Raw genomic sequence first — 25,104 nt, 5'->3', positions numbered from 1 at the left:
CATAGTAGGCATCAGTGACGTGTTGGGCTCCCTGCAGTCATCTGGGCAACGAGTATTGTGTGGTCTTTGATTAGTATTACTGTTACTCCAGTATATTATCAATTCTATAATCTGACAAGACGTGTGTGTTACTGTATCGAGAGAAGGGTTAATTGTTGATCTTTGGCTATACGTGGGATAAAATTTCAGAAACTTGGTCTTGTGGAGAGTTGTACCGTGAAAGATCGGACACATTCCCGGGCATCGTAGGCGTGTCCTTATCATCCTAGGAACCTATGTACTGAACACTAGACTTGAGTTCGAGTAATTGCTATGCTTATAGGACCGGTAAAAGTCGAGTGATTGCCTATCACTCGCGAGCTTAATAGGAGTTGCATGTTTACTTTCTGCAATCACTATAAGGACGTCAGACGGGGTCATGTTCGATATCATGACCTTGGGTGAGACCCGTCTGTGTTGATGAATTCTGCTAAGGTCATGGTGTGTGGTAGCGGTGGTTAAGTGTTTGAACGTACTAGCCACATGCCGTAAATATGGTACGCGGTAAGGCTAGTAGCTGATCGGACCGGTGAGTGGATATACATTTCACTCTCTCTTAGAGATAGGTTTTTATTTATGTTTATATTGCGCAACACCACGGGTGCATGGGGGAAGTTGGTGCCCTGTAGTCGGGGAGAGTGACCCTATCCACAAGCCGGAATGAAAGGTCAACGGTTGTTTGGGAACGACCCGACGGTGTTCCAAATGTGTGTGTTAGGTTTACCTTGTAAGGTTGGAAATCCGATTCGAATCGTCCGTCTCTCGCGGATATTGAGACTACTTGATCCCTTTGCCACACAGAGTAATAACAGTAATATTATTATGATCAATCTTGATGTTTGACTAAAGTTCTACCATGGTTGATTAGAAGTAGTTGCTTACATAGAATGGTTAATCAACTAGAATGTTGAAAGCTTAAATGAGAAATTAAGGACATACTCTTTATTGCTTTTCAGCAAAAGGAAAACCAGAGCCTTACAAAACTCTGCATAGTCTAGCTAAATGGACTAAGTATATCCATTGGCGGTTAAGTCTTGCTGAGTATTAGTATACTCAGCCTTGCTGTTGAATCCTGTTTCAGGTATGGGTTTTGAGGACCAGATCGATAGTCTGACTTGGCCCTGCTCTTTGCCCCTTGGCTGGTCCGTTGAGTGTGATCCATCTCCGGCCGGCAATGACCCCGATGAGTGATACTTTGCTTGGGTTAGCTTGGTATACTTTTGCGACGTGTTGTAGCCGTCGTGTTTTCTTTCCGCTGCTTAACTCTGAACTTTTAAACTTATGTTTTGTATAATGTTTTACTGAGTTTGTATTTGTAATAATACTTTGAACTTGTTGTAATAACTGCTATGCCTGTGTTGTAAAATATATGGTTGTGATATCTCTGGACTCGCCTTCGTGCGGGGTATGCTTGTTCGATCCGAGATCCGGTGGTTGTATCGGGACGTTACCCGACAGACTAAGAATTGTTCCGTTTGAAGTTCGTTTGAGTTGGTGTTGCCTTTATGGTGATGGCCAGCGTACTTGAGCCAGGATAATTCAGGTGGTTCTGCCACAGCTGGTATCAGAGCTGCAAGTGTACACCAGAGGTGTTGGAACCTTAAAAATTAATTTTGGTATAAAATTGGACAAACAAAGTATTTATAAAACTACGTTGGTTTCGTTAAGGATTGTGCATAGAATGTAAAGCCCTAGGGAAATTTATGGGAGTTACTAGGTGGCTATCTACTTATGGTTTATTTATATCTGACTTCTAGCACTTTACATTCTGTCAAACCTTACTATTGTGCACAATCAATCTTTTAAATTCTGTAATGACGCACCTACGTTAAGGTAAGAAGGTAAGAATACTCAGTCAGCTGAGGGAGTCTGACCTTCCCGTCAGTGATGCGAGCCGAACGCTGCCCTCAAGCAGTGGCTTACTTGAGGTGCTACCAATATACCAACTATTAGTTGACTATATTGGGAGTAAAGTATACTCAGTCAGCTGAGGGAGTCTGACCTTCCCGTCGGCGATGCGAACCGAACGCTGCGCTCAAGTAGTGGCCTACTTGAGCTACTGCCAATATACTGACCATCGGTCGATTATATTGGGAGTAAAAGTACCCCGTGAATACGTTGCATCGGTAGCGTATGAGCACTGTCCATGCAGTGTTGGACGCATGGATGGCGCTTCTATAGTGAGCGGTAATGTATGGGAATGCTTTCATGAGTGCTGGCATGAAATGTTCAATGCATATATATGTTCTGTCAATCTTCTGCAGGTACGCTAACCGCGATTCAATAAGTTAAGAACGGTTAGAATTTATCAATTAGATATTATAGGGAGAGACATATCTATGTTATGCCACCGTACTAACCGTGTAAGCCCAACAATAGTTGGCAATTGTTTATCTTGAGAGGGCGAATAGATCGTGCATGCATAGTTTGATGATGTTTGATTTGATTCCTAGAATTTGAATTTGTTACATGAGCCTTTCTATGGAATTTCTAGCATGGATCATCATGTATATGTCTTAGTATGGTTAAACAGTAAGTTGAGTTGAAACTTCATATTAGGAGCATGTTTGTTGAAACACTTACACTTTCTTGGATGTAAAAGATGGTTGGTCATACCCATGGATCGCCCGAAGGCTTCGGCCGTGAAACTGGCAGTGGATCACAGCAGCCACCACCACCACCGCCGAATCTAGCCGAGCTAATGGCCATGCAAACTGAATTGCTTCATAAGCTGGTGCAAGGGCAGCAGAATCCGCCACGCCAACAGTAGCATGGAGGACATGATGAGCAACCAGCGGGTTACCAGGAATTCTTTGGTACACAACCTCCACTGTTCAGCCGGACTGATGAACCATTGGTCGCCGATGCTTGGCTTCATACTATTGAGTCCAAGTTCGTCTTGCTAGCAGTACCTTGTGCTGATGCGAACAAAGCTCAGTTCGCCGCCCAGCAGCTTCGTGGCACCGCTCGCATTTGGTGGGATCACTATTGTGCTATGCAGCCTGCTGGACATGTTATCTCTTGGGAGGAATTCCGGAATGCCTTTAGGACACATCATATTCCCGAGGGGTTGATTGAGAGAAAGTTGAATGAATTCTTGGCTTTGAATCAAGGAACCTGCACTGTTCTTCAGTATGCACAGGCCTTCAATCATCTGTGCCAGTACGCGGGCCATCATGCGGATACTGACGCCATGACGCGCGACCGTTTTCGTCGTGGCCTCAACACCAACCTCAAGGAACGCCTGAACCTTATTCAGCCAAATACTTATAATGAGCTGGTCAACATGGCCATTACTCAAGAAGATTGTATTGCCGTGCACCGTGCCGAGAAGAAGCGAAAGGCACCAACAGGACCCTCGAATGCTCAGCCACCAAGGTATCGTCTGGTGCAGAATACTCCACCAAGAGCTCCACAGAGAAATGCCCCAACGGGCAGGTTTGTTTTTAGGCCGCCTCAGCAACAGGGAGGATTCAGACCTCCAGCCTTTCAGCAGCCGCAGCAGTTTGGACCAAGGCCAAATACCCCACAGTCCAAACACGGGAACAGCAACAATCGATGTTTCAATTGCGGCAGTACTTCTCATTTTGCCAAGAATTGCCCGCAACCCAAGAAGTCTTATCCAGGGTAGAACTCCAACCAAAACAACAAGGGCAAGGGCAAGAAGCAAATGGTGCAAGTCCGACAGGGGTGAGTAAATTTCACTACTCTTGCAGAGCTTCCCGAAGGAGCAATAGTCATGTCGGGTATTTTCTCTATCAACAATAAACCCGCAGTCATATTATTTGATTCTGGTGCAACTCATAGCTTTATAAGTGCCAAATTTGGAGCAAGGTTAGGATTGGATTTTTGTCATACCAAGAGATCTTACATGATAGCAACCCCCTGGTGGGAAGATAGCTTCCAATCAAATCATTAGACATGTGCCAATTAAGTTGGGTAGTAAATTGATAAGGATAGATTTGATCTTGTTGAACTTAGAAGGCATGGATGTTATTTTGGGCATGGATTGGATGACTAGCTATAAAGTACTGTTAGATATCTTTTCCCGAGTTTTTGAGATAGATTCACCTTATCAAGGAGCCACCATACTCTATCTGCCACAACGAGAGTGCTTCAACTCTTGTGCTTATGCCATAAAAGAAATTAAAATTGAAGATATTCCTGTTGTGTGTGAGTATGCGGATGTATTTCCAGATGACTTGCCTGGAATGCCCCCTGATATAGATATCGAATTCGTTATCGAGCTTCAACCCGGTACTGCCCCTATTTCTAAGAGGTCGTACTGTATGCCTCCAAATGAGTTGGCAGAATTGAAAATCCAACTTCAAGACCTTCTTGACAAGGGTTTTATACGTCCGAGTGCTTCACCATGGGGATGTTCAGCCCTGTTTGTGAAGAAGAAGGACAACAGTTTGAGGCTATGTTTTAACTATCGACCACTCAATGCGGTCACTATTAAAAACAAGTATCCTCTTCCCTGCATTGATATCCTGTTTGATCAGTTAGCTAGAGCCAAGATTTTCTCTAAGATCAATCTTCGTTCTGGCTATCATCAAATAATGATCAAGCCCTGTGACATTCCGAAAACAGCTTTCTCGACCAAATATGGACTTTATGAGTATCTGGTTATGTCTTTTGGTCTTACCAATGCCCCGGCATACTTTATGTACCTGATGAATTCAGTCTTCATGCCGGAACTTGATAAATTCATCGTGGTGTTCATCGACGACATTTTGATCTACTCCAAGAATGAAGAAGATCATGCTCAGCATTTACGCATCGTTCTTCAGCGATTACGAGATCATCACCTTTACGCCAAATTCTCCAAGTGTGAATTTTGGTTGGATAATGTAAAATTTTTAGGCCATACTATCTCCAATGAAGGTATATCGGTTGATCTAACTAAACTGCAAGAAGTGATGGATTGGGAACCTCCTACTTCAGTTCATCAGATTCGCAGTTTTCTCGGTTTAGCTGGATACTATCGTCGATTTATTCCTGATTTCTCTAGAATAGCCAAACCTATGACGGAGTTATTAAAGAAAGGAGTGAAATTTGTTTGGGATGATAAATGTAAAGAAGCCTTTCAAACTCTCAAAGCGCGACTGAATACTGCTCCAGTGCTGGCTACATCGGACAGTACCAAACCTTTTGATGTCTATTGTGATGCTTCTGGTACGGGACTTGGTTGTGTACTTATGCAAGACAACCGGGTGATCATTTATGCATCAAGAGCTCTCCGGAATCATGAGAAGAACTATCCAACACATGATCTCGAGTTAGCAGCTGTTATACATGCTCTTAAGCTCTGGAGACATCATCTTATGGGAACTCATTGTAACATTTATACTAATCATAAGAGCCTCAAGTATATTTTCACCCAAGCTGATCTCAACATGAGACAGAGACGCTGGCTAGAATTGATAAAGGACTATGATCTAGAAGTGCACTATCATCCAGGAAAGGCTAATGTGGTTGCGGATGCACTCAGCCGCAAGTCACAATGCCATTGTCTATCTGTAGAGCCATTCAACGAAACTCTATGCTAGGAAATGATGAAACTAAACCTTGAAATGGTACCTCAAGGAAGTCTGAACTATATAGCTGTCGAGCCTACGCTTCATGATAGTATCATCATGGCACAATTACATGATGAAGGTATCAAAATCATCAAGGAAAAGCTATCCCAGGGAGAAGCAAAGTACAAATGTTTTCGTGTGGATCATAAAGGAGTTTTGTGGTTTGAATTTCGTCTTGTTGTACCCAAGAATCACCAGCTTAGAACACAAATCCTTGATGAAGCACATCTATCGAAGTTTTCTATTCATCCCGGTAGTAACAAGATGTACCAGGATCTTAAACAGAATTTCTGGTGGACTCGAATGAAAAGAGAGATCGCCAAATATGTTTCTGAGTGTGAAGTCTGTCAAAGAGTTAAGGCCAGTCACTTGAAAGTAGCTGGTACTCTCCAACCTTTACCCATTTCATCCTGGAAATGGGAGGACATCAGTATGGATTTTATCGTTTGCTTACCCTACACTTCTCAGAAGCATGATTCTATTTGGGTAATCATTGATAGACTCACCAAGACCGCTCATTTTATTCCTGTGAATACAACTTATCCTGCCAAGAAGTATGCATAAATTTATCTTGACCAGATTGTTCGTCTGCATGGAGTTCCAAAGAGGATCATTTCTGATCGTGGGGCGCAGTTCATTACACGTTTCTGGAAACAATTGCAAGAATCCCTTGGAACCAAATTGATTCATAGTTCGGCCTATCATCCACAAACAGATGGGCAAACTGAACGAATAAATCAAATCCTTGAAGATATGTTGAGGGCATGTGCTATTCAATATGGCAAGAACTGGGATAAATGCCTAAAACTGGCAGAGTTCTCATATAATAATAGTTATCAATCCAGCTTGCAAATGGCACTATTTGAAGCTGTCGGGTACCACAATTAGGGACACCCTAATTGGGGTACTAAGACCGCTTTTAAAAACAGAAACACCTGATAAGACGGCTTAGCCCACGAAGGCCCACGGCCTGTTTCTCATACAGAGGAAAGGAAAAAGGACTCAAAGAAGCCCAGCGTGCGGCCCATTCACATCCCCCTCAAACCCGCGGAACAGACTCTGCCTCGCTCGAGGGTAGCGGATTAACCCTCGAGCAGGTGACCAATCTCCGCCTCGCTCGAGGGTAGCGGAATTACCCTCGAGCAGGTGACTCATCTCTACCTTGCTCGAGGCCACCCCTCGGCGCAAGGGACAAACGGCCCCGCCGCCCAACCGCTCGCCGTACGAAGGCATTAAAAGCCAGCCACTCCACCACGGCTCAAAGGACGGGCGGCGTCAGGCCGCCACTCCCACAGTAGATGTGACCAGAGTCCCATCTGCTGATTCTGGTCACCACTCCGCCATCCCGGACCCGCCTTGGGACCTGCGATGCGGGACAAGACAGGCTCGGTACTGCTCCCGCCGACCATCCGGACCCGCCTCCCACTGGGGAAGGGGTCCGGCGACAACACGTGTCCGACCGAGAGGGGCGTTCAGCTCACACAGACGAAGTCCCGGACCTCCCCCCTTTAGGAGTCCGGGTCCTCCACGTGTCCCCCGGACCTGCTGGTGTGCACATCTGCACTCCGACCAGGGGATCCGGGGCCGTCGCACGCCACCACTATCACGGGCACATGCAGGACCCTAATTCGTAGGGCCCACCGAATGCCACCGCGCCAAGTACCATGCACCAGCAATGACTACGCCGCCTGCGGGGGCTGGCAGGACGACCGCCGCAACAAGGACGATATCTAAGATGACTGCGACGCGCGCCGCCTTCCCACAGTGCACTTCCTACAGTGTCCGACCACTGTACCCCCGCGATTCAGGGGAAAACGACGACTTCCATGCTCCCACTCATGTACACCGCCCCTCCTTGTGACTATAAAAGGAGGAGGTGGGCTGGTCTCTCTAGAGGATGGCTCTATGGCTCTCTGGCTTTCTGGCTTCTCTCTTTCAAGAGGACATTAAGGGACTACTGAGCATTCATCTCAACGAACTCCACTACTAGCAGAGCCTTGGGAGCTTTCCTCCCTCTCTCACCTCGCTTGTAACCCCTACTACAAGCACTCCGGGTGCAAGATAATACAGTGCCCTCGCACACCCCCTTTGCTGGACGTACGGCCCCGCGGCCGGAACTAGGATAAACCGTGCGTTACTGTGTTGCCTCTTGCATCATCATCTGGGACGAGGAAACACGCAGCATTTACTAGTTGGGATCCAGACCCCCGGGTCGGGACACCGACAGTTGGCGCGCCAGGTAGGGGTGCGATGCGTGACATTTTCTCTCTCTTTCCCATTTGATCTCCAGGGATGGCGGGCAGATCCAACCCATACCCCATGGGTGTTTCGGATCCGCTTCCAGCAGGACGCGTGATCTCGTTCGGGAGTCTCGAGTTCAGAGCAACCGGCAACGGTTACCTCATGCAGCTCCTCTCGCCCGGATGCAACCCCGTCACCCCGACTTCACCAGCCCGGCGCAACGGGCGCTCGGGCCAACGTTCGCGACAGGCACGGGCGGAGCGGCGTCGCGCGGCACGCCATAACTCCCCCACGTGGGTCGAGGCTGGCATGTCGCAGCTCAGCGTCACGGCCAACGGGGCCACCACTTCGTCATCACGTGCCTCGTCGTTATCTACGCCGGCATCGTCACCTGTTGCGGCACTAGTGCCTCCCAGGGGGGTTCGACTTCGGCGTCGCCCTTCCCCTTCGGGATGCGCAACGCTGCCGCCCACGCCTCGTCAACCAGCGCTAACTTCATCGAGCATGAGGATCTGCCGGGTCATCATCTTCTGTCAATCCGCAGCCTCATCGCGTCGTCCTCTGGCGAATCCTACCCCGAGACGGCGACCTCGATCGCCGACGACATCAACTTCTTCATTAATAACTTCACGGCCGAGAAGTCCGAGGACTACTCCGGGGTTCGCGACCCCGACGCTCTTCGCTCGTTCCAGCTGGCGACAGCTTACTGCCTCACCTGCTCCAAAGACTCCAGCGAGGGGGATTTCGATCCTTCCCGGGAGTGCTTCATGGCGGACCTTGCGGATGAGCAAAACGACAACGCCCCGAGCAACGGCGCGGACGGCGGGGCGGACGCGCAGGCAAACCAACCGGTGGTCCCGCCTGCAGCCCCTTCCACATCAAGCTCGGCGGTGCGACAAGCTCAGCTGGCGCAGCTCAATGAGCTTCAAGCCAAGTTCGACGAGCAGCGTCAACAAACCCAGGAGCTGCGCGCCGCACTCGAGCAGCAGCGGACCGCGCGTGGTGCACATGCCCAGGCAGCGGGACGTGTTGTCCGGGAACTGAAGACGGCTGGCGAAAAGCTCGTCACTGCGGCCTACCTACTTCAAGCCATGCCCGAGCCATCGACACCTTCGGGCCGCAACCTGCGCCGCGAGGCACAGGAGCTCATCGAGCGAGCTGCCGTTCAGCAGGCCGAGAGTTCTGCGTCTCGCATGCGCTCGAAAGCCCCGGAGCAGCCTGATGGGACTGCGCACCAGGACCGCGAGGTTTCTGTGCACACACCCCCAGCAGGGAAGGGCAAGGCAGCCATAGCTCCCGGTGCGAAGGCACCCTCGGTGCACGAGCGCATCGGGAGAGTTCCCGTAAGAGAGCGAATTCGTGACACTTGCGGGCACGCTGGCGACGGCGATGCCCGCAATGTCATCGACGGCAGGAGGTACATCCCTCGGCGGGGTGGACGCTTCGACCCCGAGCACGACAGGGGTGAGTCGCCGGAGCCTCCGGGTACCCGGGTGTTCAGCCGGGAGATTCGAACTGCTCCTTTTGCCCCGCGCTTTCGACAACCCAACACCCTCGTCAAGTACTCGGGCGAGACCGATCCCGCAGTCTGGCTCAACGACTACCGCCTAGCGTGCCAGCTAGGCGGTGTGACGGAGGACACGGTCATCATCCGCAACCTTCCTCTTCATCTCTCTGACGCCACACGAACGTGGCTCGAGCACCTGCCTGCGGATCAGATCCACAACTGGGCCGACCTGGTCCATATCTTCGTGGGCAACTTCTAGGGAACGTACGTGCGCCCTGGGAACTCCTGGGACCTCAAGGGGTGTCGCCAGAAGCCCCGCGAGTCCCTGCGTGACTACGTACGACGCTTCTCCATGCAGTGCACCGAGCTCCCCAGCGTCACCCACGTCGAGGTCATCAACGCCTTCCTCGAGGGTACGACATGCCGGAACCTGGTGCATGAGCTTGCGAGAAGCCGACCTGTCAACACCAATGAGTTGTTCGATGCTGCCACCAACTACGCCGCCAGCGAGGAGGCTGTTGGTGCCATCTTCGACGACAAATCGAGCAAGCGCAAGGATGATGCACCCGCGGAGGGCGGCAACGTCAAGCCCAATGCCCCCGCCAAGAAACAGAAGCAGGGGAGGAAGGGAAAGAAGCCGGTCCCACCGAATCAACGCGGCTCGGGGCAGGCAGAGGACTTCGAGGAGGCCTTCGCTGCCACCCCAGACCGCAGAGGACCTCGAGGCCCCCCTCGAGGCGGTGGTGGCCAGTTCGATGACATGCTCAAGAAGCCGTGCCCTTACCACAAGGGCCCGGTCAATCATACCCTCGAGCAGTGCGAGATGCTCAAGAAATACTACCTCCCAGTGGAGAAGGATGCTGGCGACAAAGGTGGAGATGACGAGTTCCCCCCAGTGGAGAACGCCTTCTTCATCTTTGGAGGATCAACGACGAATATGACTTCTCGGCAGCGTAAGCGTGAGCGCCGCGAAGTCTTTTCCGTCACCAAAGCCATGCCATCCTACCTCGAATGGTCAAAGGATACCATCACCTTTGGCCGCGAGGACCACCCCGACTACATTCCACATCCGGGACGGTATCCGCTCGTTGTCGACCCCATCATCGGCAACACCCGCTTTTCCAAGGTGCTCATGGACGGAGGCAGCAGTCTCAACATCATGTACGCCCACACCCTGGAGCTCATGGGATCGGGCTGGACAAGCTTCGCCCCAGCAAATCGCCATTCCATGGCGTTGCGCCGGGGAAGCGAGTCCAACCCCTCGGCCAGATCGATCTGCCTGTCTGCTTCGGCACAGCAGCTAACTTCCGCAAGGAGGTACTCACTTTCGAGGTGGTGGGGTTTCGAGGATCCTATCATGCCATCCTTGGTCATCCTTGCTACGCCAAGTTCATGGCCGTCCCCAACTACACCTACCTCAAGCTCAATATGCCGGGTCCAAAGGGCGTCATCACCATCGGCTCTTCGTTCGAGCACGCCTACGAGTGCGATGTTGAGTGCGTTGAGCACGCGGAAGCTCAAGCGGAGGATGATGCCCTCGCAGCCACCCTCGACAAAATGGCAAGCGAGGCCTTGGACTCCATGCACCGACATGCCGGGAGCTTTGAGCCCGCCGAGGGTATCAAGAAGGTGCCCCTCTATCCGAGCCACTCCGATGACAAGGCGTTGCAGATCAGCGCCGCCCTCGACGGTAAATAGGAAGTGGTGCTCGTCGATTTTCTCCGCGCCAACGCTGATATCTTTGCGTGGAGTCCCTCGGACATGCCTGGCATACCGAGGGAAGTCGCCGAGCACTCCCTTGATGTCCGACCCAACTCCAAGCCAGTGAAGCAGCGCCTACGACGCTTCGACGAGCTCAAGCGCCGGGCGATCGGCGTGGAGTTGCAGAAACTTCTGGCGGCCGGATTCATCAAAGAGGTATTCCATCCCGAGTGGCTAGCTAATCTAGTATTAGTGAAGAAAAAGAGTGGAGACTGGAGGATGTGTGTAGATTACACTAGTTTAAATAAGACATGTCCGAAGGTTCCCTTTCCTTTGCCACGAATCGATCAGATTGTAGACACCACTGCGGGATGCGAACTCCTATCCTTTCTTGATGCTTATTCCGGTTACCACCAAATCAAGATGAAAGAGTCCGACCAGCTCGCGACTTCTTTTATCACACCCTTCGGCATGTACTGCTACGTCACAATGCCCTTTGGCCTCAGAAACGCCGGAGCCACATACCAGCGGTGTATGCTCCACATTTTCGGAGACCATCTCGGGCGCAGCGTAGAGGCATACGTCGATGACATCGTTGTGAAATCCAGGAAGGCGGACGACCTGGTTGCTGATCTCAGGATCGCATTCGATTGCCTACGAGCCAAAGGGGTAAAACTTAACCCCGAGAAGTGCGTGTTCAGGGTGCCTCGAGGCATGCTCTTGGGCTTCATTGTCTCCCAGGGGGCATCGAACCCAACCCTAACAAAGTCTCGGCCATCACTAGGATGGGACCGATCCGAGACCTAAAGAGGGTACAGAGGGTCATGGGATGCCTAGCGTCCCTTAGCCATTTTATCTCGCGTCTCGGCGAGAAAGGCTTACCCCTGTATCAACTCTTGAGGAAAACTGAGCACTTCACGTGGACCCCCGAAGCTCAAGAAGCCCTCGAAAGGCTGAAGGCATCGCTCACTCGTGCTCGCATTCTTACACCACCTACGGATGGCGAGCCCCTCTATCTATATGTAGCTGCGATGACCCAAGTGGTCAGCACGGTGATCGTGGTCGAAAGACAAGAGGAGGGTCATGCTCTGCCCGTCCAACGACCGGTGTACTACATCAGCGAGGTGTTGTCTGAAACTAAGACACGCTATCCGCAGATTCAAAAGCTGCTCTACGCAGTGGTTTTGTCTCGGCGCAAGCTGCGCCACTACTTCGAGGCTCATCCCGTCACCGTGGTCTCGTCTTTCCCCTTGGGAGAGATAGCCCGCAACCGGGAAGCCGAGGGTAGAATTGCCAAATGGTCCGTGGAACTGATGGGAGAAACACTCACCTACGCCCCTCGCAAAGCGATCAACTCCCAAATCTTGGCTGACTTCGTGGCTGAGTGGACGGACACTCAGCTACCCCCATCACAAATCCAGGGCGAATGCTAGACTATGTACTTCGATGGGTTGGTGATGAAAATCGGCGCTGGAGCCGGCCTACTCTTCATCTCACCCCTCGGAGAACACATGCGGTACGTGATACGTTTGCATTTCCCTGCCTCTAACAACATGGCGGAGTACGAGGCCCTCCTCAGTGCCCTCCGCATCACCATCGAGCTCGGCGTCAAACGCCTCGACGCGCGCGGTGACTCTCAACTCGTCATCGACCAAGTCATGAAGGAGTCTAGTTGTCACGACCCGAAGATGGAGGCGTACTGCGATGCAGTGCGCCGCCTCGAGGACAAATTCGACGGCCTTGAGCTCAATCATGTCCCGCACAAGTACAACGAGGATGCCGACGAACTGGCCAAGATAGCCTCGGGGCGGACCACCGTCCCCCCGAACATCTTCGTCCGCGACATCACCAAGCCCTCCGCCGAATTCAAGGATCCGGCAGAGACATGCCTCTCGTCCACCGGGTCCCCCGACGGGAACCCCCCGGCGGACGGGGTCGAGCCCATGGCCATTGATTTCGGGACCACCTCCGCGTATGAGGCCGAAGCAATGGAAGTCGATGAGGCCCCCACTTCGCGAGACTGGCGCGTCCAGTACCTTGACTGGATGATTCAAGGGATCTTACCCTCGAACCATGCTCAGGCGCGGCGCCTCGCCAGGAGGGCCAAGTCCTTCGTTCTAATCGACGACGCACTATACAAACGCAGTCCCTCGGGTGTTATGCAGCGATGCATCCCCGTTCCCGAGGGCAAGGAGCTGATCCGTGACATCCATGCCGGCATCTGCGGCCATCACGCTGCGCCACGCACCCTCGTGGGTAACGCGTTTCGGCAAGGCTTTTACTGGCCCACCGCGGTCGCCGACGCCACCAACGTTGTGCGGACCTATGAGGGTTGCCAGTTCTATGCTCGAAAAACACACCTCCCAGCCCATGCTCTGCAGACCATCCCCATCACGTGGCCGTTTGCCGTGTGGGGACTAGACCTCGTTGGTCCGCTAAAGAAGGCGCCCGGGGGCTTCACCCACTTGCTGGTGGCGGTCGACAAATTCTCCAAGTGGATCGAGGCTCGACCCATCGGCAAGATCAAATCCGAGCAAGCAGTTCTATTCTTCATCGACATCGTCTTCAGGTTCGGGGTCCCGAACTCGATCATCACCAACAACAGCACCCAGTTCACAGGCAAGAAATTCTTGGCGTTCTGCAACTGCTTCCACATACGTGTGGACTGGTCGGCTGTGGCACACCCACAGACGAACGGGCAAGTGGAGCGTGCCAATGGCATGATCCTCCAAGGACTAAAGCCGAGGATCTTCAACAAGCTGAACAAATTCGGCCGGAGGTGTCTCACAAAGCTACCCTCGGTCATCTGGAGCCTAAGGACGACCCCAAGCAGAGCCACGGGTTTTTCTCCGTTCTTCCTCGTCTATGGCGCCGAGGCCATACTCCCCACTGACTTGGAGTACGGATCGTCGAGGCTCAAGGCATACCAAGAGCAACAAAACCAGCGAGCTCGTGAAGACTCGCTGGACCAAGTGGACGAGGCTCGAGACATGGCGCTCCTCCACTCTGCGCGCTACCAGCAGTCCTTACGAAGGTATCACGCGCAGAGGGTCCGGCGCCGAGACCTCAATGAAGGGGACTTGGTGCTGAGGCTTCGACAGGACAACAGGGGCCGCCACAAGCTCTCACCTCCATGGGAAGGGCCGTACATAATCGCCGAGGTGCTCAAACCCGGCACGTACAAGCTGGCGAACGAGAATGGCGAAGTCCTCACCAACGCTTGGAATATACAACAGCTACGTCGCTTCTATCCTTAAATTTTCAAGCTATTCGTACTTTGTTCGTACTCGCATTTTCAGTTTCCCGAAATAATAAGGAAGTACGCTTTACTTATCATTTTTTGGGAACCTTCCGGACCCTCGAGGGCTCGGATGCGCACGAACACTGAGGTACACTTGGCTTTACCCTCGGCAAAGCCAAGCCTCCCTCGGGGGCTACTACGGGGGGAACCCAAGAACGTCCCCAAAAAATCGCCAATGTTTTTTCGAAATATTTCCGTATCGACCCTAAGCTTCTCGTATCCTTGGAAAAAAATGGACGCGAGGCGTAAGCAACTACGGTACGGGGCTGGCCGAGTCGTGGGGCCGCCTACGCCTCCGGGATACGGCACCCCCCTCACCACCCTACGCCTACGTTGCTTATGAATGCGAAATTCCTCGCAGATGTTTATCTATGTCGCATACGAAGAACACGGAAATAAAGTAAAGAAATATAGGCTCGAACGCACAAGGCCTCGACGGGCCACACAGTTGATTTAACAAAAATAAACCTCTTATATTCATAGGATGTGATTACAAAGCGCGACTATGACATAAACACTAATCTATTTACACGGGCTCCGAGGCCCAGTTTTCCTACAGGCTACCATCCCCCCCTTGCGGGTCTTCAGGGGCGTCGAATTCGGCAATGGGAGGGATGTCTGCCTCGAGCTTCTCGGCGAGGACGGTGGTGAACTCCTCCGCGGCTGCGTCAGCTTCATCCATGATGGCCGATGCGGCGTCCGCGTCAGCATCATCAGGAACGACGTACCCCGACGACACCCTCTGGAGATCCATGAGGTAATGTGTCGAGGCTACGGCGAGAGCCCGCAGGACACCGAGGCGGAAGGTGCTCTTGGCGTGCTCAGCAACCCGATAGCCTAGCGCACGCAGGCGGCTGATCACCGAACTGCCCGAGACGGCACCCTCCCCCTCGAGCTCTTGACACACGCTCACGGCAGTCTACTCCAGCTCAGCAAACTCCATCTGTGCCGCCGTGAGCCCGGTGTGGACCGCTTCCTTCGCCACGGTCTCGTCCGCCACCTTCTGCCTTAGCTCTGAGCAAAGGAAATCAACATCAGCTACGAAAAGAAACAATCGACGAAAAATCGAAGGTACTCACCCGTGATGTTCTTCTGCGCTTCCTCCCTCTGGGTCCGGGCGGCCTCTTCGAGCGAGGACAGGGAGGCTTCCTTCTCTCTAAGGGTGGCCCCCATGTTCTGAAGGGCCACCTCCTTCCCCTCGAGGGCCTCGCCCTTTTCCCGGAGGGTCCCGGTGAGCGCAACCACGGCCACCTCTTAATGGAGGAGCTCGGTCTTCTGCTGCTCGAGCGTCGTGCTGAGGCGCTGCAGCTCAGCGCTCTGCACCTCCGCCTCGCGAGCTCTCTCCTCGAGCGCCGTCCGAAGGCGCTGCAGCTCGGCAGCTTGCGCCTCGGTCTCCTGGGCCTTCTGCTCCGCTGCCGCCCTCTGGACGTCCCGCTCACCAGCAACCCGCGCCAGCTCCTCCTCCAGCGCCTGCTGACGCGCCCCCAGATCGGCCATTTTTGTGTTGGCGTCAATATTTTTGAGCACCAGCTCGGCGTTGTGTTGCCCGAGCTGGCTCATCTGGGAGTACAGCCAGTTCATCTCGGTGCTCTTTTCGCGCGAGATTTCCCTCAGCTGCTGCAAAGGGGAAGGACGTGGGTGAAGACGCATAAAACTAAAACCGAATCCGAGCAATTTTCGGGGGGGGGGGGGCAGTATTTACCTGGCTGACCTGATAATCTGCATTTTGGTGGAGCTGGAAGGCGCGGTCGAGGGCTTGCAAAATCTCCCAACCCACGCCCATCTGTTTGTTCCAGGCCTCCTCCTCCTCTTGCTCCTTGCAGAGGAACTCCGAGGGGACCCCGGACGGGACAATCGCCCCGAGGTGGCCCCCCTCGGACGTCCCCGCCTCGAGCATGTCCGCGCCGGCCGACGCGAACTCGGCGATATGCGAGGCAGCGCTTGCCGCAGCAGCAGGGTCGATGTCCATCGAGTCCCCATACTCCTCGCAGCTGTCTGGCAGCTCCACCACCGCCGTCGCGCCCTCCTGCGCCGTTGGCATGGGCACTACCGCGACGGTACCCTTGTCCCGGGCCTCGATGGGCTCCGAGATGGGGGCTCCTTCCACCCCTGGCGCCTCTTGCGCCGTGTCTTCCTCTGCGACGCCCTCGCCCTCGGCCCTCGAGGGCTCGAAGAGAAGGGTCTGTTGGCGCTCCTTAAGTATCCATTTTATTATACAATTAGGAGTTGTTTTGGTAAATTCTTCGGGATGATTTATGTACTAACCCGCCACTTGGCACCCGAACTTGACCATTTTCGATTTTGTCCTGGATTTTGGAGCATGTTGCATTTTGACAGGAATTTGGACATTTTTGGAGATGTTTTGACGCATGGTTACAACTGGGCTAAGATGAGGAATAAAAGGAAGAATCAACACGCAAAAGATGGGACCGAAAGGGGCCAGAAAAGGCCCAGGCCGGCCGGCCTGGAGTCCTTGGGCCGGCCGGCCTAGCCCTTTTCGGAGCCCAATCGGTCTCGGTTTTCTTCAGCACGAAGTATATGTCAACCCTAATCTATGTTTTACCAAAACCACCGACCATATCTGCCTATAAATACCCCAAAGCCGCCGTCAAAAAAGAGGATCGCAGGGAGGACCGCAGAGGAGATCGCGGAGATCGCAGAGAAGAGCATCCAGAGATACATTCGAGTTAGACACAAGAGAAAGACGACACCGGAGGCCTCATCGTCCCTCGGTGCCGCTGCAAGTTGGAGGACAGCAAGGGATCCATCCCTTGCCGGAGATTTCGTCACCATGATCGACTACGCTTCGCTTAGCTTCATGGGGTAAAGTCCTCGTTTGTTCATGGGGTTGTAAGGAGATCTTGAGTTGTAATTGCCGAATCCTTATGAGATTGATCTATCACAATTCTTGTTGATGATACTTTAATGCTTAATAGTTCGTGACTTGGCTTTGGGTTTGCTTTGCTCTTGCATGGTTTACTTAGATTACATCAACTATCGTGTTCTTGTTGATTTGTTACCGATTATCCTCGTGTAGTGACAGTATGCGGGAGGGAAAGGTTTTGATCTTGGAACACACCTTTGGTAGATTAGATCCATTCTTCGTTGCTTGTCGTTTACATCTCTAGTGATCCTAGACCCTATGGACAAATGCTCTTCATATCTTGTGCACACATATATCATTGCTCACTAGTCTAGATTAGATTAGATTGGTTAGATTAGATCTATTTCATACTCAATCACTCAATATAGATCTTTTACCAACATCATTAGTGCTTAGTTAAGCATAGTAATACACTTGTTCCGTGGATTGATAAACCTTGGGGGAATACTCTAAGGGAAAAGCTATACACGATCCGTGCGCTTGCGGTACATAAATTGGCGCTTTAAGAAGCGTCAACAAGCTTTTCTGGCTCCGTTGCTGGGGAACAAGCGATTTTGCTACGTTTAACTTTGTATTAATTTTGTTGGTTACTAACACCTAACCTTTTCCCTAGAAATTTTGTTTTTGTTTTTGTTTTTGTTTTGATTGTCTAGATGGGCCATCTCATTCAACACATGGAGGAAGGAGAAAAAATCACTAAGGGACTATGCAAGCCCGCGATCGGAGGACTTCGACATGCAAAAATCAGATTCGGTGTTGCGAGCCACCGAGTATGAGATCAAGCCTCAAATCATCAAGATGGCGGCGGCAAACCCCTTTAGAGGAGATGAGACGGACAATCCATATAGACATATCAAGTGGTTCACAATGCTATGCAACACGGTACAGCAGGACGGAGTTCCGCTAGCTTGGTTTAGATGGAATCTTTTCCCATACTCACTTGCAGAAGAAGCGAGAAGATGGTTTGCACTTGCATCCTTCGAGGTAAAAGGAAATTGGGATGACTTGATGAAGAAATTTTGCGAGCGGTTCTTTCCGTTAAGCAAGGTTCAACATATTCGGAAGCAAGTGATCAACTTCGCGTAAGGAGAAGAAGAAGGGATAGATCAAGCATGGGATAGATTCAATGGATTGATTGAACAAGGACCGAAGCTCGGATTTTCCGGTGAAGTACTCTTGCATACCTTTTACTTTTCCCTAACCCCCGAGTGCATGCAGTTTGTCCAAATGTATGCAGGAGGAGATCTCATGGAGAAAACACTCACGGAAGCTGCCCAACTCTTACAAAAATCAACAAGGGGGCAGCCATGCGAAGAGATTGGGAAAAACGATGTTTGGCAAGCTCCGAGGAAGAGTCTCAAGTACGGGTGCTTGCTGGAATTTTCAGAAAGAGGCATCGAAAGTGAGGGAAGAACAACCGAAGCATGGGAAAGTCATAGAGACAAATCACGATGAAGAAGCATCGATCCGGAGTGCAACGAAAGACGACCCGGAAAAGAAAGGAAGAACCATGGGCACCGCTAAATCGCTAAAGGAATTCGAGCAAATGGATTGGATACCAATTGACTTCGGAAAATTGTTCGACAAAGCAAGACCGCATCCAAATCAGCGAGGAATGGCGAAGGTGATAGCTGAAGACTTCTCGCCGGATAATCACACGGGATACACATTTGGCAAGGAATCAGCCGGTGATATTATTCGGAAACTTTTGAAGAAAAAGAGGAAGAGATTGACTCGGATGAAGTGCTGGAGATCAAAAGGACCCTAGGAGTGAACTCGGAATCGTCACCCTACGCGCACATAGCCCAAGTATATGCGATTGGAAGCGATCAAGGCGAAGGTAACCCATCACCCACACCTCGCGTTGATTGCATGATAGAAGGAATAAAATGTTGCAATGTTTTATGTGACGTTGGCGCCCATGTTAGTGTGATGAGTTCCAAAGTTTATGTTGAGCTTTTTAACGAAACATCAAACCTAGATGCCACAATTATTAGATTGATCATGAGAGATGGTAGATTAATCAAACCGCTAGGAGTGCTTAGAAATCTAAATGTTGCCATAGCAGGTAAAAAAATTCCTACCGAGTTTTTGTGATTAATGCTAGTGATGATGAGCATGAAGGCATAATCCTTGGAAAACCATTTCTCAAATTAGTAAATATTGTTCTAGATGTTGGAAAAGGGATTGTCACTTTTAATCTAGATGGAGAGAAGCGCTCATTCGAATTTCATTCAAAACCGTCTATTGCTTCACCTCTACCTCTTGATAACGAAGAGGTAGAGAGCGTTCGTTCCATTGATTCTTTCAGGGATCCTCTCCAACGCGCTTTGGAGAATGAAGACGCTCAAGATGATCAAGACGAAGAACTAGTGGAAACGATGGAAGAGTTGAAGCCGCAACACGGGAATTTGGAGGAAGAAAAATTTGAAGACATTGGAGAGTTAGATCAAGAAGAGGATGGTGCGCCCGATGTTGAGATGAAGCCACTCCCCAAGGGGCTGAAATATGAATTTTTGGGAGATGGCAAGACTTTTCCGGTGATTATTAGCGACGAATTGAGCCCGGAAGAGACAGAGAAGTTGCTGAATTTATTGAAGAAGCACAAAAAGGTGATCGGCTACTCGATTAACGACTTGAAAGGTATTAGCCCCGCTTTTTGCACACATCGTATACAGCTCAAGGAGCAATACAAGCCGGTCGTAGAGCATCAAAGAAGGTTGAGCCATGCAATGCGTGATGTGGTGAAGAAGGAGGTTATCAAATTGTTGAATGCCGGAATAATATACCTGTGCCACATAGTGAATGGGTAAGCCCCGTTCATTGCGTTCCAAAGAAAGGAGGACTCACGGTTGTGAAAAATGAGAAGGAGCAATTGATACCACAAAGAACCATCACGGGATGGAGGATGTGCATCGATTATAGAAAATTGAATAAGGCAACGAGGAAGGATCATTTTCCACTACCATTCATTGATGAGATGCTAGAAGGTTGGCAAAGCATTCACACTTTTGTTACCTTGATGGATATTCGGGATTCTTCCAAATACCTATTCATCCGGATGATCAACATAAGACCACATTTACTTGCCCGTATGGAACTTTTGCATATCGGTGGATGCCTTTTGGGTTGTGCAATGCGCCCGCTTCTTTTCAAAGGTGCATGATGGCTATATTTTCAGATTTCATAGAAGAGATTATGGAGGTATTCATGGATGATTTCTCGGTGCATGGTACTAGCTTTGATAATTGCTTGGCAAATTTGGAGAAAGTTCTTAAAAGATGTGGAGAGGTTGATCTTGTGCTTAATTGGGAGAAGTGTCATTTCATGGTGAAAGAAGGAATTGTTCTCGGTCATGTTATCTCCGAGAGAGGGATAGAGGTGGACAGAGCAAAGATAGAAACCGTGGAAAAATTGCCACCACCTACGGATATCAAATCTTTGAGGAGCTTCCTCGGTCATGCCGGATTCTATAGGAGGTTCATAAAGGATTTTTCGAAAATCACCAAGCCATTGACACAACTTCTCCAAAAAGATGTGGAATACATCTTCGATAGTGATTGTCTTCACACATTTCGAACACTCAGCAATCCCTCATAAGTGCTCCTATCATGCAACCTCCGGATTGGAATCTACCTTTTGAAATCATGTGCGATGCAAGCGATTACGCCGTAGGAGCCGTCCTTGGACGAAGGAAAGAGGGGAAGGTAAATGCTATCTACTACGCAAGCAAGACTCTCAATGAAGCAAAAGTTAATTATGCAACAACGGAGAAAGAATTGCTTGCCGTGGTATTCGCCTTCGAAAAATTCAGATCATACATAGTAAACTCTAAGGTGATAGTTTATACCGACCATGCGGCAATCAAGTATCTCTTGTCCAAGAAAGATGCTAAACCACGCTGATTCGATGGATCCTATTGCTACAAGAATTCGATGTAGAGATAAGGGACAAGGAAAGGGGCAGAAAATGTTGTGGCCGACCACCTATCAAGGATGAACCATGGTGATGATGGAAAAGAACCAATCGAGGATCAAATGAGAGAGATGATCACCTATATAGAATTCTCGACAAAGATAGTTGGATGAATGAAATAATAAGAGCAATAAAGGGATGCCCTTGGATCACTTGGACAAGAATGCAAAGAGAAGAGTGAACACGGAAAGAAGACAATACTATTGGGATCCACCATACTTATATAGATATGGAGAAGATGGAGTCCTAAGAAGATGCATACCGAGAGAGGAACGTGAAGAAGTTCTAAGAAAGTGTCACTCGTCGGGATATGGAGGACATTATGGGCATTTTAGAACTCAAGCTAAGGTATGGGCTAGTGGATTCTATTGGCCCGAGATGCATGAAGACGCGAAAGATTCGTTTCGACTTGTCCGGAATGCCAAAGGACGGGGAATATCTCGCAAAGGAATGCTATGCCATTGAACTACAATTTACAAATAGATCTATTTGATGTCTGGGGAATCGATTTCATGGGACCATTTGTGAACTCACATGGATTTGAGCATATATTGGTGATGGTGGACTATGTTTCAAAGTGGGTTGAAGCTATGCCATGTCGGAAGGCATCAACGGAGGAGTCCATACACATGATTAAATCGGTAATCTTCCCTCGATATGGCATACCGAGAATCTTGATAAGCGATGGAGGAACACACTTCACGGGCAAGACTTTGGTAAATGCTTGAAGAAATTGGGAATTGAACATAGAGTGTCCACGGGCTTATCACCCCCAAACAAACGGACAAGCGGAAACTTCGAACAAGCAATTGAAGGACATTTTAAAGAAGACCGTGGTAAAAGGAGGAAAAGATTGGTCGAAGAGACTAGATGATGCACTATGGGCATATCGTACGGCACATAAAACCCCGATTGGTATGACTCCTTATCAATTTGCTTATGGAAAAACATGCCACTTGCCTATTGAGCTAGAACATAAGGCGTATTGGGCAATGAAGAAATGAACTTTGATGCGGAAGCCACTGGAATTAAAAGGAGAATCCAAATAAGCGAATTGGAGGAGTTAAGATTGAAAGCGTACAATAGTGCAATCAATTTACAAAGAAAGGATGAAGAGATGGTACGACAAACGATTACAAAACAAGGAATTCAAAGAAGGAGACAAGGTCCTACTCTACAATTCAAGATTCAAACTGTTTGGCAAAGGAAAATTGCAAAGCAAATGGGATGGACCATACGTCGTAAACTCGGTTTCACTCACCGGGAGCGGTGACAATCATGGATGCGAAAGGCGACCAATATGTGGTGAATGGACAACGACTAAAGGTATTCTTGGAGCCAGACGTCGTGCCCCTTCATTACATCGACATATACACCATGGAGGAGGAACCCGGAACGTCAAGCCTAATGACGTTAAGCAGGTAAGTTTGTAAATATTCTCTTTACATTTATTTCATAGTTTTCATTTCTATTCTGGACGAACTTTGAGTAAAACATAGGCTTCTAATTATTGGTGTGCACCTCGGAAAAAGTTGGAGTCCAGGGGGCTGAAAACCCCCTGGGCCAGGCCGGCCCAACACCCTAGGCCGGCCGGCCTAAGACATCCTCGTGTGCGATCGGTCTCAATTTTTGGTAGGTGCAAGATAAGGAAATTTCAATCCTGTGCCTTATAGATTTCGCGTGCCAAAACCGAAGAGATTTTGGACTTCTCGTCCAAGTCTTTTCGGGACATAAATAGAGGGGCAGGGTAGATCTATTCTCTCATACTTTTCAATCTACACCACCACCTCGAGAGAGACGTCGACAATGGCCGGTTCAGCAGAGCGCAAGAGCCATGATTGCAGCAATGGAAATCGAGGAGAGGGGTTGGACGCCTGACACCCCCACGCCAAAGACGCCTAGCCCCATCTCGGCAACCGGTGCGCAGCCCCTCCTTGTTGAAGCAAAGCGATGTGAAGCGAAGGCCCCTCCGAAGAAATTCAATGCCCAAGCACGGATGAGCGTCGGAGGGAAGGGTCCTTCAATGGTACAACGAGAGGCTAGCTCAAGCCCAAAGGGTGGTCGTCGTCATCAGCAGCGACGAAGACGAAGGCGAGAAGCGACAAGACAAAAAGCCACCCGCACCTATGCGTTCCTTGCGCCTCCTCGGAGTCAAAAGAAAGAACTACATCGAGCACACCCCGGAGCCGAAGGATTATGCAGGGGACAGCGATTGGGAGAGCATCATGAGCCCTGGTTCATGGGGGCGCCACCGGTCGTGACTACGATGATGATTGGCCGGGGTGGGCCGAAGAGGAGAGAAGGGAGGAAGACGACCCCTCCGGAGGTGATAGCGGCAAGAAGAAGAAGGACGATGACGAGCCCGAGGACGACAGCCCCAACCGCAGCGGGCATTACTCCGGGTGCTGTTTCAAGTGCCGCAATGAAATCGCGGATCTCAGCGCCACCATTGATAGGTGCCATGATCGAATCGTGGCAATGGATCGAAGGATGGACGACATCGAGTGCTTGGCCGAAAAAGACTACAACTTCCTTGTCCGCAACATAAGGAAGTTATTCGGGATGGTCGGAGATCTACAAAAGCAAGGAGGAGGGCGCCCAAGATGCAATTGCCCGAGGTGCTGTTGAGACCACCAACGAGCGTCACACCCGTCTTTTATATCATTGCGACGAGGACGCCGCATAATCTAAGCATGGGGGGGAGGTGTTGACGGCTCCGTAGATTGAATTTTGGTCTTTGTTTACTCGAAAGTTCATCGTGTGAGTGTGCTTATTTTTCGCATGTGTGAGAGTCATAGTTTAGCATTAGTGTGCTTTATTTTTCGCATGTGTGAGAGTGAGTCTTAAATTAGTGTTGAGTCATGAAAACAAAATAAAAGAGTCTTTGTTTTTGTTGATCGTGCAATTTTATTATGCATTCAGTTTTACTTTATTTTCTTTAAAGCAATTGTTCACGAGCGTGGTCATGAAATTTATTTCGTATTTGTGGAGCTTAGTAGATTATTCGTCCATGTTAATACCCACACTTGAGCTTTGATCTAGCACTGGTTTTGATTACGCTTGCGAGTAAGGCATGACTTGGAGGACTTTAATTCATAAAAAAATAATAAAACCCCTACAACATAAGGTTGATCAAGCTCCTTGACAAGTCGAGAGTAAAATCCTATCATCCAAAGCTATATTCGTTCCACCATAAGTATTGGATGTACACTGAGTTGAGTTAGGATTTCTTTCTCTTGGGAGTTTAATTTCGAGCAATGATCATGTCCGTATTTTTCATCTCTGATTGCTAGCCACGTCAATATTCGGTAATGAGAATTCCTCATTGGAACAACTCATGAGATCTACCGGATTCCAAAACCCGAACCCGAGATATCTTGTTTATTATCATCTTCCTTACCACAACCCAATTGAGAGGATACGTCTGTTTCTGCGCATGATTTGTATAAAACATAACTTTGGGATGAAGAAAGGAAGGAGTATTCGAAAGATGGACCGAATCCGACCTGGGAGAGCCCAGGCCGGCCGGCTACACCCCTTGAGCCGGCCGGCCTAGGCCTCTCTGGTCTCGGTTCGGGCCTCTAAAAATTTAGGAGACATTTGGAGATTTGCCTATCTATGTTTTATAGAAAGTGTCCTATGAAAAGGTCGGAGAAGAGAAAGAAAATTCGGGAGAAAGAAAGAAAGAAAAAAATGTATGAGAAAAAAAAATGAAGGGATTCTATGGTTTATAGAAGTTCAAAGAGTATTACCTTTTTGTTTGTCGCCCAATATCCTCCATTCCAACCATGTGCAATCCGACAACGATGGTACGATGCTTGTGCCTTGAAGTCAATCTTTTTTGTGTGCCTTTGCACATGTCCACCATTCTAAA

Source organism: Panicum virgatum, chromosome 9N (assembly GCF_016808335.1).
Source record: "Panicum virgatum strain AP13 chromosome 9N, P.virgatum_v5, whole genome shotgun sequence".
In the NCBI taxonomy this organism is placed as follows: Eukaryota; Viridiplantae; Streptophyta; class Magnoliopsida; order Poales; family Poaceae; genus Panicum; species Panicum virgatum.
Note: the sequence above shows the minus strand (reverse complement) of the source record.